This window comes from Protopterus annectens, chromosome 4.part0, assembly GCF_019279795.1.
Source record: "Protopterus annectens isolate FY-2018-M chromosome 4.part0, PAN1.0, whole genome shotgun sequence".
Classification (NCBI taxonomy): domain Eukaryota; kingdom Metazoa; phylum Chordata; order Ceratodontiformes; family Protopteridae; genus Protopterus; species Protopterus annectens.
In genome coordinates this window covers 1,175,252,553-1,175,267,529 of record NC_056733.1, presented here as the reverse complement: position 1 = coordinate 1,175,267,529, position 14,977 = coordinate 1,175,252,553, and positions in this window count along the sequence as shown.

Sequence of the window (14,977 nt, the reverse complement as noted above, 5' to 3'; positions counted from 1 at the left end):
TTTATTAAAAGCAGTGACATAGCCAATGTATCAGTGAACAAAATATATATTTTTAAAGGACCCAGATATATAATAGGCTGCTGTTAAGCAACGCTTTACCCAGCTAAACACAGGTGTACATAGTTTAATAGCGCTTTACCCAGCTAAACAGAGGTGCCCATAGTTTAATAGTGCTTTACCCAGCACAATAGGGTTGCCCAAAGTTTAAAAGCGCTTTACCCAGCACAATGTGTTTGCATGGACGTGCGCGCCGTGCCAAGCAGGGCACCGTAGGGCACCGGGGAGCAACATAGAGCTAAGTTGCTTAAACGCAGCCACACCCCCAAGTCTGTCTAGACAGTATTAAAATAAAAGAATGACAAGGTTCGAACCCAGGACCCTGTGCATCATAATCAAAGCACAAAATCACTAAGCCATGACAACATAGGGGAAGCAGCCACCATTAACATTCATATACTTATGAATGCTAGTTTAACCATTACTAAGCAGGTCTGCAGTCAGCCGAGAATTTTACAAAACGGCCAATCACAAAAAAGTGTGGGAAATGTGGCATATTTAAGCCCCTTAGGTGGGAATACTCACCATAACTGATTGCAGCTCACATTTTCAGTCAGAATGGCAGGTGCAGGAGAGGGTTCACGCTTCCGAGCACAACGTTGGGGCATCGAGGAGTCCAAATACATGGTTTGGCTCCTTGTCCACCATCACGAGTCAAGACTCCTGCAGGGCCAGTTCCAAGGGACGGAGTACAAGGTAGAGGCTTGGAACTGGTTATCTCATGACCTCACCAGTGCCACAGGCGTTCCCCGGACTGGTGAGCAGGTCCATCACCACCATACAGACCTGAAGAGATGAAAGCAGGACCACCTGAACCAGTGGATACAGGAGGCCCGTGGGATGCAGAATGCCCCACAACTAAGTATGTAGCCATGGAATGCAGTATGTAAGAATTGATAATAGAGTATGTATAATGGATAGGTATGTCTGAATATCCCTTCATTTACTTTACAGCTGCAGGTGACCATGCTATGAATCAGCAAGCCTATGGTGATAGGCTGCTAAGGCTGCACCACCAGGCAAGTTAGTGATTATTCTGCATGTATTGTTATATAAAATATGGGAGAGAGCATGAAAGAAAGTGTTGTAGTCCAATAAAACATCCATAGAATTGACTGAATAAAACCTCTGCATGTACTGCCAGATAAAAACGTCAGAGAGGCAGAAAAAGAGTGTAGTAACCCATTAAGAAAGGTAACATATGTCTGGAATAATATCTCTGCAGGCACTGTCATATAACATAAGTGAGTGAGCCTGAAAAAAGATTGTTCTAACCTATTAATAAAGGTATAATATGTCTTGAACATGTCTGCCATAAACACCGTTAAAACAAATAAAGGAGTGACCCTGTGGAAAAGTGTGTAATGTCATTAATAAAGGTCTAAAACCCAGAGTGTGTCTGTGTCACAGAGTCTGAAATGTTGTTGTACCCTTGCATTATACAAACAGTAATGTTTGAAAATGCGCTGGCAACCCAGAGTTATGCAGTCCCATATAAAGTGGGTGATGGAAGTGCTAGTAGCTGTGAAACATATATACAGTCCACAATAGTCAGTTACTGGCTGGCATGAATAAGTAAACCTAATAGTCAGTTACTGGCTGGCATGAATAAGTAAACCTGGCACACATGTAGCATGTATTTATTCACCAGAAATGTGAGTGCGTGTTAAGAAATGCAGGGTTCTGTACAAATCAAAGTGAAAATGTCATGTGAAAACATCCCAGATATGTAGATAAAGAAATATAAATGCAAACAAGAAAGATGTAGCAGTAACACCTGCATCCTGGACAGTTAGTATGTCAGATATAGGTCAGGCATATATTGAACTAGCCAAACCCATGACACAACCTAATGTATGGTGGCAAGTATAATAATACAGGTAGGGGCTATACACTTGCAGTCACTGGGAATGTAGTGTAGACTAAAAGGTCATTATAAGATGTTAACCGAGGTTTTTTCTACACTTACCGTATGTGCATAAACCATGCAATTCCACACCTCAATGGGTATGTGTAACCTTAAATATTTGTTGGGACATATGTCCCATTGTTTTATAAATATTTGCATTGATGTTGATGCATGTGCCCTGTTCAAACACCACGTTCATGGTGGCCTGTTGCTACCAAACATCCCTGCATGCTGTTGGAATATCCACTGTCGTTCAATATGTGCATGTGTTATGCTTTCTGTTCAACTGTTGGAACCTTGGTGTGTTGGGTTAATGGGAATATTGCTGCATGCTGTTACAACTAATCTGGAATGCTGTTGTTTATGTTGTAATCAAACACACCTAATCACAGAACGTATGGGAAGGCCGGTCCCAGCGGACCCACCTGTCCCTCCTCAGTTGGCGAGTGCACCTGGCACCAGTAGCTCCGGTGCCCAGCCCAGGCTCCCCTCCTCCGTTAGTCCTGTGCCACCTTCGGGTGGAAGCCCTGCAGAGGATGGGGCTTGTCCCCCCATGCAAGTGTGGGTGGAAAAGGGCCACCTGTCACCCTTCGAAGGGTCCGGACTGTAGTGCGTAGGGAGATCCAGCGTTCAGTCGCTGATCCCCTACTCCAGCTTGAGGCGAGAGTGGCGCATCTCTCGGGTGAGCCTGTCCGTCCTACTCAGCCCCCAGCACAGCCACCCTCGGGGCTGTGAAGGTGCAGTGGTGACTGCCCATGGGTGGGGATCTCAATTCCACTGTTACCATCTGTGGGCTCATGGGCTTGCGATTTCCAAACAACCTTCCCCGTCAATTGTGTTCACCCACCCCATGTGTCAAACTCCGCCCCTGTATGCGTCTTGTTTGTCTTGTCTGTTTACCTCCCTAACCTACCTCCCCAAATATACCTACATCCTCTACCTCACATTCCACTCTCACCTGAAAAAAAAAAAAGGGCGCTCTGTTCCCACAAAAAAATTACGCCCCATACATAGCTCCCCAATTCACACACATGTCCATTGGACATGTAAACTGATAATTCTAATTGGCAGTGCAACATATTTTGTTGTCCTCACCCCTCTCTCAGGGGTGGAAGGTTTCAAATTTCACACCAAATTTCATACATATGCACAGCTGTTGCTGGTAAAGAAATGGGCAGCTATGGACCTTCCCTACACCCATCCTGCACATCCTGAGCTGGTTTCCCTACTGTCTTTCCCTCTTTGTGCCCCCTTTTTCACCACTTTCCTATCTCCCCATTTTCTTTTCTTTAAAAGAAATTAGAGCAGGGGTTAGCGGGAGTAAGCACTTTTAAGCAGTAGTTAGCGGGGGTGTGCGGGTGTGAGCTTATGTGCGCTTAGCTAAGCATTGCTAAGTGTGAGCAAACCCACTTACAACTGCTAAAAAGTGCCTTAGTCACTCTGTATGACAAGGCCCTTGTACACCTCAGCAGGTATACAATAACTTAGTGCTGAAAGCAATATATCATGCATTACCATGAGTGAATGTAAAGGGAAAATAGGAATGGCATAACACAAATCTTGTTCTGTGGGCCTTAACCAGCAGGTGTTGTTGAATTGCATGACATGACTGTGAAAAGAGAATCAGCCATGCTAGTAGGGAATAAGGTTACAGTAGCAGCTTACAAACCCCACACAGTATCAGAGCAGGATAAACACTGGCATATTTGCATCGGTCACAGGCCAGACCTCCCAACAGTGACTGTTCTACAGTGATTACCCTGATTTGTAAACAAATGTTAGCTGTGCCCCTCTGACTCCCTGTGAAATGTACTAACAGTAGGCAGAAAGGTGTTGAATCTCACTTAATGACAAATGTCAATAAGTGAGTGTAGACACCGCTTGCACAGCAGAAAAGGTGTAGTAATAGATATGCTCTGAATCCCCCAAAGTCTGAACTGCAAAATGTCTGAACTATATCACAGGTGTATCCCAGTTATATGTACCTTTCCCTGAGGCTGTTCAAATATATACGTGAGAGTATCTGAGGCCTGGAAGAGTCATAAACACAAAGGAATATCAGCTTGTCTGCTGTTACACACTCTGCAAACAGCTGTAGAATGAATCCCACAAGCATGCCCTTATGTAGAAGTACAACACAGAAATATCAAAGGATGTAGCCATGTACTGCTAGCAACCACCTGTGACAATGCCATTGTTCAGGTGCTGAAAAGACTGCTGTGGTGCACAGTCAAAGAATACTAGGCTGACCTCTGTCTACCATCTGGATATGTCCACAGGTGGGAGCTACTAAGACAGACTACAAGCCTTCATAGACTTACAGGTACACAGCAACTCTGCACGTTCAGTAAGATAAACATCACACGATAATAAATAATGCACTCTGCAGTTCTGCACACCTACCCAAACGTACTATATACCCGTGTAGTCAGGCACAACCAAGGGTGTAGGTAGGCATACACAGTACAGAAATATGTCCAGTTGTCCTGAACAGACTGTGCTAATGTCAACACAAACAAACCACAAACTGTTCAGAAGTGAGTAACGTACTAATGACAGTATAACAGTTCAAAAACAGTGCATGTGCCTGATATTCATATTTGGTAGTACAACATACTTAGTTGTCCTCACCCATCTTTCAGGGGTGGAAGGTTTCAAATATCCCACCTAATGTATTGCATATGCACAGCTGTTGCTGGTAAAGAAATGGGCAGCTATGGACCTTCTCCACACCCATCGTGTACATCCCAAGCTGGTTTCCCTACTGTCTTCCCCTCTTTGTGCACCCTTTATCACCACATTCCTATCTCCCCATTTTCTTATCTGTCAAAGAAATGAGCGCGGGGGTTAGCGGGAGTGAGCACTTGTAAACAGTAGTAAGTGTGTTTGCACCAGTGTGCGCATGTGTGTGCTTAGCTTAGCATTGCTAAGATATGATAAGCTATGCCAAGCTTAGCTTAGTACTGCTAACATAAAATAGGCTAAGCTAAGCTTAGCTTAGCATCGCTAAGCATCACGCAAACCCGCGCAAACCTGCTTACAACTGCTTAAAAGTGCCTTAGTCACTCTGTATGACAAGGCCCTTGTACTGGTCAGCAGCAAAATAAAATATCCTTGTCAGTCTCATATCCCACACCTTGGACTCACCAGTCTGCATGATGTACCACTAAGCCACAGCAGATATACAATAACTTGGTGCTGAAAGAAATATAACATGCATTACAAGGAGTGAATGTAAAGGGAAAATAGGAAAGCCATAGGAATACATTGCAATAAAGAAATATAACATGCATTACAAGGAGTGAATGTAAAGGGAAAATAGGAAAGCCATAGGAATACATTGCAATAAAGACATATAACATGCATTACAAGGAGTGAATGTAAAGGGAAAATAGGAAAACCATTGGAATACATTGCAATAACTACTGTTGCATGCCAGTTAATTCCCTAATTCCAAAAGAAAGTGCATACTCCCATGTATCCAGTGTTAGCATTAGGAGGTGTGAGTAAACTTACACACTGAGAGGAGTGTACTGGAAGAAGCAACTGTCAGGTTTCAGTACCACATGCATTCCACTGGACACAACCCAGCTTCAGATATGAGACATGTACCAACCTTCTGACTGACACAACAGTGTCATAGGTTCATAGGTTCATAGATTAGTACTAAGCTAACTGCTCTTGTGAGCCATTTTAAGCTTAGCCAATTATCTCTTGTGAGATTCAAACCCTGCACCTTGTGTTTATAAGGCAAACACTTTAACCATTAGGCCACCCTCCACAGCAAACAAGCATGGTCCCCACCTTGCAAAACTGAAAGGCCTATGCCTACCTAACCTATAATTTTATAGCAGTGTCCTGAAATCACAGTGAGAACTGCAATTATCACACAGCAGGCTGCATGCAATTACTAAATTACTAAAAGGTGGGCACCAATTGGTGCAGAGGCCATCACATGCACATGTGCAGATACCTACAAAAGCAGCCTGTACCTGCTGTCCACACATGCAATAATATCATTGCAGCAACTGGAGAGAGAGAGAGCGCGAGAGAATCAGACAGACATACAGACAGAGACAGACAGACAGACAAACAAACAGAGGCACTTGGAGACACCAAACCAAAAAAAAAAAAAAAAAACAAAAAAGAAAAATAAACACATCAACAGGTACAACAGAGAGAGGTGAGAAATACAAAGGTAAGGTATGTAACAGAGATGTATTTGCTGGCATCCGAATGATGTGTCTGAAGGGTAATCTACATATTGTGAACCCTCCATATGTGGTAGCAGTCCGTATCTATATGTATATGCAGATGTGCATAGGGCAAGGGACATACTGCAACTGTTAGTGAAGGCTGGACATATATATGTAGTTGAAGGTTGCTATGTGCACATATCTATGTAGGTTGTAGTGTGTGGTATTGAAAACATCAAGCAGTGCAGGTATATGTCATGTGGTGGTTAAATGCTGTGGGACTTAGTTACAGCCAGTGAGGTCTGCTACAGCTATATGGCCTGAGGACAGTGAAATGCATTCTGCACAACACTGTGCAATATTATTATATAATTGTATGTCTCACAACTGTTTCATAATTGATATTCCCACCATGAAAGGTGGGCAGTATATATGCTTATATGTGCATGTATATGTACAGCAATGGATGCTTACAAGTATGTGCGTGTATATATATATATATATATATATATATATATATATATATATATATATATATATATATATATATATAGATATATATCTATAGATATATACATATATACATATATGAATATATATAGATATATAGATATGTAGATATATAGATATATAGATATATAGATATATATATATAGACATATAAATATATAGATATATTTAGAGATATATTGATATATACAGATATATATGGATATATATAGATATGTATATATATATATATATATATATATATATATAGAGAGAGAGAGAGAGAGAGATATATACATATATATATATATATATATATATATATATATATATATATATTTATAGTGAGAGGGAGACACGGGGTCAGACATATTGCAACAGGTGCCTAGTGACCAAGGCATGGACTGAACACCAGTGTAGATACTGCAGTGCCATACTCCATTCCAAAACACTTTACCCACTAACTACCAGATAGGTGGTTGCCTGCCTTACACTGAAGATGTCAGAAGGGAACATGGGACACAGGTGGACAGTAGCCTCTCCTTTGATATTCACAGTGCCACACTAGTCTTGTAATCTGTCTACGTGGTACGTGTCATCACAAACGTTGTGTCATGTACGTTAATATAGGTCATTGTTCCCCTGTACTCATCACAATGCCCCATGTGGTATGTACCTCACATGACAACTACAGCAAGTGGAAAGGCCACAGACATACCTCACAAAGAGCAATACTGCCCTCAAACACATACCCTATGCAGACTGACTCACATAACCACAGCTACAGTGCATTGCATACCGGCCACCCAGAGGTTACCTCTGCTGAACATACAGAGGTATGTCACACCCATAGCAGTCAGACAACCACCATGTCAACACCTCACAATCCCACTGGGCTACACGGCCTAGGTCCCTAATCCCCACCACCTCACTAAACAGCCCATGCTGGAGGGATAGGCACCTATTGGCAAATATGCCATACTCTGGAGTAAACCACCCAGCATTAACAAACAAGGCTCCTCAGTAGCAGATGTCATACATACCCCTGATGATTGTCTGGGGGATAGGTAACATGCCCTGGGAATCACCTCTGTGTATCCAGTTGACAGGAGCAAGTGAAATCAAATTACATGTGTGTCAAAGGCCAGGGTAGCATATGGCTAGGCTGCTGTAGGCCCTAGGGGCAATAGCATATTACCTACCTAATGCACAATGCACACACACATGTACTCAGTGCAATACCTGCTATGTGAGGTGGAATCAGTGTGACAGTGAATGTGTGCAAGGTCTGTAATGGTGTGATAGCTTAGTGTGAGGTTGTTTCTGTCATGGTCATTTGTGTCCTAGGTGTGAGGCCAGAGAAAGATGTGCCAGTTATTGGGATGCAGACATAGTAGGATGGCATATGTTGTGACGTAGTTCCTTGTGTACGACTGTGGTGTCCCATCGTAGGCTGAAGCAATACATGTATGCTCAGTAAGTGGTACTGCTGGTGAATCCAGCTAACATTTGAACTGTTGTACTACCTGAAGCTGTAGGCCTAAACAGCACAGTATGGTGTATGTTCACATTCCCTGGTAACACTGTCTTGTGTGTTTCCTGTAGTCTGCACAGATTACATACCTCAGGCATAGGTATCTGTAATAGGGGCACACAGTACTGTAAGGTACACAGGAAATACTCATCTGTGTCAGCATACATTTATGTGTTATATGAATGTCTGATGTGTGTGTAATGATGTATGTACCATTTCCGCTATCGCATGTGTGTTGCAGGGTTTGAGTGTGTACCTAGCAACATGTATACTCTGTTGCAGCAGTATGCCAGCTATATTAACAACTGTGCACATATGTTATGTAGGGGTATGGCATCAACGACTAGGGTGGGTTACTGGATATACTGTAACTGTACTTCACATTCATTGCAATGGATGACATATTTCTTCATGCATTAGCTTGATATGTACCCCCATGGCGAGGCTGTGCATTGTATCCCAAACATTGTGCCGAGTACTGGTGTATACTGGTTTGTTATATGGAGTGTGGCAGGCATTGTCAGCCAGTTGTGGGCTGAGCACTGATATGTGGTATTGAATGTGTGTATCCTCTGACAGACGAACAGATGCTATATATGGCAGTTAACTGACGTCTGTACTGTATAATGTTAAGTGTGCCACATGACTTGCTCACACATATCGTTTACATGTCTTCCAGGCTTATGGCTCATCAAAGGAATCCCTCCTACACAGCCACAGAGGAACAGGAAATCCACCGCAGCCTGGTTCAGCACTATACCCTGCTGTTTTCCAGGGCCAGCCAGCACCAGCATGAGCATACTGCACTGTGGCAAGATCTTGTTCATCGGGCAAATGACATAGGCATGCATAACCGGACATATGAGCAGGTACGCCATCACTGCAGTGATTTAATTAGGCATGTCCGGCGGCGTGCTTCTGATATCCATAGACAACAGCTTGCCACAGGTGGTGGGGTGGCCATACACCCCCCCTCACCAGAGTGGAGGAACTGCTCCTAAGTGTGGTGGCTCCTGGCCTACAGCAGCAACAACATCACACATGTGTCATCATGGAGGCCGGAGCCACCCAGCATGGTGACATGGAGCGTGCAGGTAACATGCCCTAGCTGTAGACTACTGTTACCTGTATTGTTAGATTATGCATATGTGAGATGTGTACTGTGTTTAGCAGTTGTGCTGCCTATTGTGTGCAATACTGATATTTTGAATAGTATCTGTACACCTATGCCTGTTGTTCTACTGTAGTTTAGCACACTCACAGTAGCAATGCCACAGTTGTGGCCACTGACAAACTGTGTCATATTCTTGTAGATCCCTCTGGTGTGACAGTGAGTCTGGTGAGTGTGTTAACACTTTAACATTGGTATTGAAATGTGCATGTCATAGGTGAGGTGTAGTCCATGTACACATAACACACCTACGCATAATGCATGCTGTGCATGTTTGCTGTGAGATGCTAAACATCTCAGTAAAGTCAGTAGCTGCCTCAATCACATGCAATGCACAGAGCATCAGACACAAATGTGGCAACACTGTACTGCACATTGGTAGGCATAGTTGACACACATGTACACAACATAACACGTTTGTCATACGCAGTACACCTCAACATGCTACACATAGTGTAACCGGACACCCGCTGCCAGGTCACACTTCAGTATCCCACATGTCATCCACGCACCGCACATAATATACCTGAGGGGTAGGGGCCTAGCATGGGGCTGTGCAATACTCTTCAACACATAACACAGTCATGTTAGGCAATGCTCCCTATTGGGCACCTCACACACCCTTGTGCAATGTGGCTGTGTAATTGTGAGCTTAGTCACGGCACTGTGGTTCAGGTACAGCATGCTAGGCGGTGGTCTAGCACACTTTAGTGGCCTTGAGTGACCACATGATGCATGATGATGATGGCTAATGGTACTACACCCCATACAGTTACAGTGACCACAGTACTACACATAGCTGCCATTGCTTTGCACCTCCATGTTGTGTGTGTGCACACATATGCACCTATACACATTATGCATAGATTGTTGTGTGTACAAACATATGCAACTATACACAATATGCATAGCAGTCGCATTCTGTAGAAAGTGACACATATTTGTCCGGGAATGCTATTGGGTATATAGGTCACATGAGACACATTGGGTATGTGTGATGTTTAATGTTGCAGTCATTTACCATGCAATGTCATGGCTGGCACTGGCATTTCTGGAATATGACCCACACTCACCATAACCACTGTACAATGGCCATGTCCAGGATTGGCATTCCATCATGTATACATGCACCACCCATCCCGTGTGTGTACATAACATGCATGTGCTACACCTGTGCCCACAATTATCTGCTACAGACACAGACACTGCAATCAGACATGGAAATCCATGTGACACACAGATAACACATGCAGCCATGGTATGTATACCTGTGAGTGATGGTGCACAGGACATTGCAGAGCTTATAATACTTGCACAGAAATGTTGTGTCCTTGTACACATTGTGTTCCAGGGTGTAGGCAATCACTGAACATGTACACACGTACCACAGCCATGTACACTGTCATTAACTATGGCTGTCTACACTCACACTGCATGGACTTGATCAACACATATTCTGCATGCTGACACATGTGACGTGACTGTTTACCTTGTGATACTGTTACCCACCTTCAACCACTATTAAGCATGTTTTGGATTGCTGTTGTGTGTGTGTGTGTGTGTGTGTATCTGCTGTAGTGAGGAGTGTGCATGTGTTCCTGTGTGCATGTGTGCATGTATTCATGTGTGCATGTGTGCATGTGTTCCTGTGTTCATGTGTGCATGTGTGCATGTGCGCATGTGTTCCTGTGTTCATGTGTGCATGTGTGCATGTGTGCATGTGTTCATGTGTGCATGTGTGCATGTGTGCATGTGCAGACCATAAAGTGTGTTTCCTGTCTTCCTCTCACAGGTGCTGAGTTAGGGGTTGGCGAAAGCAGCAGGCGACCTGAAGCCACTGCCATGAATAGTGGTGATGATGACACGTGTATATTGGCACAGGAAGATTTGACAGGGTCTGTCGTTGGTCCGCCAATCGACAGTACACAGTGTTCAACCCCATCTATGCACACACTCATACTGTCAATACATCCCTCACCACCAGTGGCCATAGGCGAGGGACAGCATACCATTGGCATTGACCAGGAGAGTGTGGTACCCATGGCACTTGCATCCCCTCACAGCAGCCATAGCCGTAGACCCGGAATGGTACCACATAGGCAGAGGTCCAGGGGTTCTTGGGGGAGCACCACTGGTGGTATTGTCCCTGGCAGGCATGCCCTCACAGGTCTTACGACGACCAGTATGTTCCTGGCTGTAATGCAGGCTCAGGCATGTATGGAATGGTACACCAGGCAGGGACTTAGGGCGCAGAGGGCACATTACACCGCTATCAATGACAGCATCCGTGACCTTGCAGGTGCCATCCGGACTTACGCCGAGGTTGTTGATAGACATTGGGGGGAGACATTAGATGCCCTCCACAACATGTCTTCCATGATCCAGGACCGTGCGGGATGGTTGCGAAGTCAACGCGGATGAATGCCAGCAACAGTAACAGCTCGCAGTGGTCACGGATGGCCCACAGTTCACAGCCACTCCCGTAGTGGCAGTACCAGACCCAGCAATGCTGGGGCTGGCCTTTCCATTGACCGTCCCAGTAGACTACGTGCACGTGGCTCTGGCCAGTCCCAGCAGGGACATGGGTCCAGTCGTCATACCTCTGCCTCTGATGACAGTACCCAGTCAGAGTTGGTACCCGATACTGTCCATAGCACCCTTGCCAGGCACAGGTACTGTGTCCGTGTCCGGAGACAGTGATCTGTACAGCCTAGCAGGTATAGTCTGTGGCTGTCCCATAAACTACCGTATATGGCAGCCACATGGTGGAGCTGTGTGCATGCAGACACAGACACATTAACCAAACAACTAGGGCTCACACATACACAGACACATTACATCAACATTGGCCCATGCTGTACTGTTGTTCCTCACACACCCACACACACACACATGCACACACACACACACACACACACACACACACACACACACACACACACACAGACATGTTGATTGGATGGGTCAATGTCAGGCTCTGGCAAACAACAAAACGCCCTGTGCATATGATGATACCTGTGCCACCTCCTGTCATCTGCATTGTTGATGGAGAGACAGGCTAACATGGTGCTGATGCACAGGGTGACACTATAGCAGTGTAGCAATAATAGCAAGTTGTCAACAAGGAAGTATAACTACATCCTTGTAGGTATATCTGAGCAGACATTATGCATCAAAGCTCTGATTGTCAATGTAGCATTGTTTACACCACTGTTAGGTCTGAGTATGTATTATCCACCCATGTGCCACTTAGCTGAAGTGTAATGTGTTGCCAACATGTGTTAGTGAGTGGACAGTATGTGTGTGATGTGTGCAGTACAGATTAGCAAGTGTACATCTGTGAACATGGTAGGTGCGCACTGTCTGGATGTACGTGCATAGTGGACACATGGGACGTGTGGCATACCCTGTTGTACACATTGTTGACATCCCATAGCATCTTTCAATGACCAGTATGCATTCTACCACAGTTATGTACTAACATGGGTAGACGTATGTATGACATGGGTTGACACTATGCTGTGGGTGAAACCGTTAATATCTGTCAATGATTTGCAGTCTGGTAGTATACACAACCTCAACAGCATGACTATAAGCAATCATTGGCTGATGTCCTGACAAATGACACACAGTAGTAGGGAACCCAGTAACAATTGGATCCTTCCGTTGCTACACTATAACACTAACCAGTGGTAATGACCACCACCCATTCCTGTGACCACGCTTGTTTGTCATATAGCCCCCTTAGGTACATGCAGACACACTAGGGATGTGTCCAGCCAAATCTGGAAATGCATGGATTGGCCTACAATGCATTCCCTGGATGGGACGCATATCTTACACAAGGGTATCATACAGACAGATACCTGTTGTCTGATACATGCTGTATAGCAGTAAGCCAACTATGGCATAGTCATCCTCATGCACTATACATACTATCCCGTCAGTACCACACAAGTGGTAGCCCTCAACATGTATGTTGGGCACCAATGTGTACATACAGACTCATGTTATGTCATGTGTCCCTTGGTATCCACATATCCATAGGTATTGTGGAGTCCCAAGGTGTATCACATAAGACATTAGAGGCCTGAATGCATATCCACAAGGCAGTCATACACCTATAAAGACTGTCCATTCTTGGCAGACTTTGTTGTGTATGACCATGTCTGACATATACCCCAGGCATATACCCTCATTCACACTACTCTTAAGTAACTGTCATGGGTGTGTGTGTGGGAACATGACAGTGGATGGCCTTGTCACATACATACATATGTGACCTACGATCTGAGAAGCAGCAGCACAACCTGTCAATGGCAACAAATGTATTCATGTAGTATGCAGGCTTCACACCTATGTACTGATTGAGGGGACATGTACACATATATATTTGCCACGCAGATACCTGATGTGTGCAATGCACTTACTGTTGTAATCATACTATGTCATACCATAGTAAAAGCAAAACTCACACTGCATTGACCAACAGTGACACACACACTGTCAGTATTTGCAGGATTCAGACCTCTACCTAACTATGTTATGATATTAGAGAGAGATGCATTAACATGGCACGCTATTTGCTTTATTGGCTGGTTTCCCTTCTCCGGCCGTATTTGTAGGATGGTGACATCATCAGTCTTTCCAAAGAGGAATGTACCTCTTTTAGTGAGTTTTCCCAGTCTCCAAAAAGGGGACACCTCTCAAAGGAAACTGCACACATACACCCCCCCCCCCACACACACACACACACTGTTTGCAGGATTCAAACCCCGACCTAACTATGTTATGATACTGGAGACGCGTGTCGGCACGCTATTTGCTTTACTGGCTGGTTCCCCTTCTCCAGCTGTATTTGTGGGATGGTGACTTCATCAGTCTTTCCAAAGAGAAATGTACCTCTTTTAGTGAGTTTTCCCAGCCTCCAAAAAGGGGACACCTCTCAAAGGAAACTGCACACATACACACACACTTACTGTTTGCAGGATTCAAACCCCTACCTATGTTATGACACTAGAGAGAGACACATTAACACGGCACACTATTTGCTTTACTGGCTGGTTCCCCTTCTCCTGCTGTAGTTGTTGGATGATGACATCATCAGACTGGACATGGTGATGTGTGTACACTTTGTTTTATGCCATTCCAGGAATGGTCCATGTGGGACAGCAGGTGTCAACAGCTTGAACAAGACCTCAGAATCCTTACCTTGTGCGATCTATCTATGGACACACTGACATTCCGTCATATGTCAACACATATTTATGCACAGCTTGTTGGTTTTGTGGATACTACATGTGTCTGGGATGTTGATAAAGGGCTATTCAAAGTCTATGTGTAGATGTGTTCATTGATGTATGTCCTGGGTGCCTGCCTTGCAAACAGTCTAGCATGTTTGGGAACCATTATCCGCACATGAACATACCATGGTTGGTAGGGTTGTGTGTATGTCAGCTTCCAATAGATCTGTTTATGACAGCAACCATGATGGACTCCATGACCTTGCAGATCAGACTTCATAGGCGTACTGGAATTGACTTCCCATGGTGTGTTGTGCACTAACACTTGTGGGGAGTGCCATATGTAGCTGTGACACATTCAACGGTTCCACATCCTGG